Source organism: Mus caroli, chromosome 1, assembly GCF_900094665.2.
Source record: "Mus caroli chromosome 1, CAROLI_EIJ_v1.1, whole genome shotgun sequence".
NCBI lineage: Eukaryota > Metazoa > Chordata > Mammalia > Rodentia > Muridae > Mus > Mus caroli.
The window spans coordinates 52,385,357-52,389,591 of record NC_034570.1 but is presented as its reverse complement, the minus strand read 5'-3'; the positions used below and the strand labels follow the sequence as shown (position 1 = coordinate 52,389,591).

The window sequence follows — 4,235 nt, the reverse complement described above, 5'->3', positions numbered from 1 at the left end:
ATGGTTCAATATACGGAAATCCATCAACGTAATCCAGTATATAAACAAACTCAAAGACAAAAACCACATGATCATCTCGTTAGATGCTGAGAAAGCAGTTGACAAATGTGTGTGTGTGTGTGTGTGTGTGTGTGTGTGTGTGTGTTGCAAGCGTGCATGTGTGCTGCTGTTGAAGGAGGCCAGAAGAGGGCATCAGATTCCCTGGAGTTACAGGAAGCTGTTAGCATCGTGATATGGCTGGGAACTGAACTCTGGTCTTCTGGGAGCAAGCACTCTTAACTGCTGACCAGTCTCTCAAGCCCCTATTTTCTGTCTTTTCAATGGAAAGAACTGGTTTTCATCTTAGAGTTAAGAATTATACTGGATTTTCATTTTCATTTTTAAAAGTCTAACTTTTTAAAATTGTGAAATATATATAATATTTATAAAAATGCTGGCATCGTGACCAAAGTTGTAAAGAGCCTAGATGTCTATAATCTGTAGAATAGATAATAAAATGTAGTACATTTGTATAATGGAATATTTTTCAGCTGTTAGAAAAAATGTAATTATAAAATTTCCAGGTAAACTAAGAGTTAGCAACAATTACCCTGAGTAATCTAACCCAGATCCAGATCCCCAAAGAAAAATATTGCATGTTTTCTCTTCCATATAAATGTAAGATTTGGTTTTTAAATATGTCTGTTTTAGTCCAAATAACCACAGAGGTTAGATAGCTAGTAAGGAACTTGGGGTGAGGAGGGGATCTTCGAAGGAAGAAACAATAGAATACAGTGACGTGGAGATGAAGGAGATGTTAGGACAACTGGAGTGAATGAGGAGCTGGGGGAGGGCAGGATAAAAGAAGGAACATGAAGGGAAAGGCAATCACCAATATTACCCTGCTACCGACCTTTCAACCTACAACAGCAAACTGCTCATAAGATAGACCAGTCAAGGTAACTTTTATTCGCCAAATATCTGCTATTCTGACTTCTCTCTCAGCCTCTGACTGAGTTGCTCTGCTTGGCCTCCTACTGACTTTGTCAATCTGTTCTAATCTTTTGGCTCCTTCTCCTTGTCTGTCTTGTTCTGTCTTCACCTATGTGTAGTTTGTCCCCTCTCTGTAACCTGTCTCTCTATCACTGTCGCAGTAAAACTGCCCCTCCCCCCCTCTCTGCTCTGTCCTCTTATGTAGCTTCCCTCTCCTCTCTTGGGAGTACCCTATTCTGTCAAAGCTCCCCCTGCTTCATCACTTTTTCTACCACTAAATTAGACATCCCTGTCAAACATGGATGCTTTCTTCTACTAACTAACTTTACCTTCATTATTTGAGATTAAAGATGTGTACTAAGGCCAGAGCCACAACACAACTAGTATCAAGTTTGTTTGTTTTGTTTTGTTTTGTTTTAGTGAATAACACAATCTCAGGTTTTCTTCAGTAAATAGCACAATCTTGCGGTTCACAGCGTGGTCAAATCCTACAACATATACTGTATAATAGAGGCACAGACGGTATAGGAGTAACTAATCGGTTTCCAAAAATTGGCTTTCAAGCCCACTCCATGAGAAGCAACCATACAGGACACTGATAAAGTGGCCAAGAATCTGAGACTAGCTAGGTCACGGACCCTAGGGGACACCCTACCACTGTTATTCTACTAAAGGAACATAGCCATATAATGACCCCTAATGACATTGTTATCCCCATAGACCAGACCATCACTCAGTCCTCACCAGACAAGCTGCTTCTTGCAGTAGATGATGATGAACACAGAGGCCCACAACTGGCCATTGAGAAGGGAAAGTGGACACAAAGTCCTGCCCCTAACCAAGAAGCTATGTGCTATTGTGCTATTCCTATTGGCAAAAGGAAAACTCAGGTTTCCCAGGGGAGTGTCACTGTGTATATTAACCACCAGTCCCCATTACCAGGAATTGTTGGCAAGTGAAAAGCAAACTCCATGTTTTTTGTGTGTCTTTTTTTTTTTGAACTTATTGTTTTTATAAGTTTTTTTCTCCATCTTTTAAGAGAAAGTGGGAGGACATTAAATTGGGAAGGTGGGGAGATAGAAAGGATCTAGAAGGAGTTGGGGAGAGGAAAGAATATGACTAAAATATATTGTATAAAAACTTTTTAGCCAGGTGGTGGTGAGGCACACCTTTAATCCCAGCACTTGGGAGACAGAGGAAGGTGGACCCCTGAGTTCAAGTCCATCCTGGTCTACAGAGCAAGTTCCAGGACAGCTAGGGCTACACGGAGAAGTCTTGTCTTAAACAAAACAAAACAAAACAAAACAAAACAAAACAAAACAAAACAAACTAAAAGCTCTTTTAAATTAAAAAAAAATTGTAAACTCAAAAACTGAAATGTAAATTACACTCAAAAAGATATATAAACATTTTTTTGAATTTTTATTTATAGAACTCATGTAGCCTAAGTTGGGTGTAATATACCACGTAGTCAAGACCCCTTTTGAACAACTGACCCTCCTGCCTACACCTCTCAATGGTATGTGCCATTATGCCTGTATAAAAAATAATCTTTAGCAAACAATTTTAAAGACTAAATTAAGGAAGCCATCCAAACAAATGGTGGCAAAATGTTTAAGTGGCTACCTTAAGATAGCTGTGTGGTGTTTTTGTGTGTTTGTTTGTTTGTTTGGTTGGTTGGTTGGTTTGGTTTGGTTTTTTGAGACCTAGGTTCTCTATATAGTCCGATAGTTCTCTATATAGAAGAAGAAGGGCCATTCTGACATCAACAAGGTGGTGACCTGAGAATATACCATCAACATTCACAAGTGCATCCATGGAGTGGGCTTCTAAGAAGCGTGCTCCTTGGGCACTCAAAGAAATTCAGAAGTTTGCCATGGAGGAAATGGGGGCACAGGATGTACATACACATTGACACCAGGCTCAATAAAGCCGTCTGGACTGAGGGAAAAAGGAATGTTCCATATCTCATCCGAGTACATTTGTCCAGAAAACGTAACAAGGATGAGGATTCCCCAGACAAGCTCTACAGGCTGGTAACTTGTGTGCCTGTTAGCACATTCAAAAATCTACAGACTGTCAATGTGAATGAGAACTAACCTGCTGAATGTCAAATAAACTTGCAGAACTGCCTATATATATATAGTTGTATATATATAGGTGATTGCTGTAAAATACTCTCTACTTTGCTACATTATTGAATTTGGGGGTGGGTGATAAGGTCTCAAGTAATCCAGCCTGACCTTAAACTTACTATGTAGTTAAAACTGGCCTTGAACTTCTCCTGACTCTCCTGCTTCAATTTGCCAAGTGTTTGGATAAGGACTGTGTTCCAGTGGTTTCTTAACCACCGTTGGTTCTGATGGGGTGTTTTGCACTGGAATGTTTGGGAAGAAAACATTGAACTACATGAAAGAATCCAAACACAAGTAATTTCACAGTGTGTGGATTATTTATACAAAATCCTAGAGCAGACAAAACAAATCTGTAATACATTAAATAGGTGTTGTTTGGTGACAAGAGAAGTGTTGATTACAGATGGGCAGAAGGAAACTGGGGGTGTGTGATGGAAATACCCTACATTTTCCACTGGATGGTCAGAATATGTCTGTCAGAAGTCACTGGACCACACACTGAAAATGAGTTTATAGAAACTATATGCTGATGAAGTTGATTTTTGCAAGACAGATTGAAGAGCTAATTTCCTAAGTGCATCTCATGCATTCGCAGCATCTCAGTGGAAGGTCAGACAAAGCTGTATCCTTGCAAAACCTCCAGTGTCAGGTTATGGAGTCTTCCTTAAACTGACAGATCTAATAGACCTGCTATTCTTCCTTCTCTTCCTCCTTCCTCCCCCTCCACCTCCTTCTTCCCCTTCCTCCTATTCCCCCTCCTCCAAAAGGGTCTTGTGTAGCCCAGACTAGCCTGGAAACAGCTATGTAGTGGAGGGCACCCTTGAACTTCTGATCCTCCTGCCTCCACCTGACAAGTACTAGGAGTGCTAGTGTGTGTCCCGAATTTACTTTATGCTGTGCTGAGTATTAAACCCAGGGCTCTGTGCTAGCACCCTACCAACTCAGCCATATCCCTATCCTGGCAGATGCAACTCTTGTAATTTTCTGCCTGCAGAAGGAAAGTGCACCTGCCTGGGCCTCCAATATGGGGTGGGAAAAGATCAGTGAGGCTTCCTAGCCTTACAATCACAGCTCTCTTCTCTTATTGAAATCCTTTATTGCTTCTCTCACCTTACTCTTGTTGGGCCT

At 40.7% G+C, this 4,235-nt stretch overlaps 1 pseudogene; it reads left to right on the top strand.

Moving 5' to 3' along the window:
* The first annotated feature begins 156 nt into the window (after window positions 1-156).
* On the top strand, window positions 157-3,071 carry LOC110304179 (annotated as a pseudogene).
* Window positions 3,072-4,235: the final 1,164 nt, after the last annotated feature.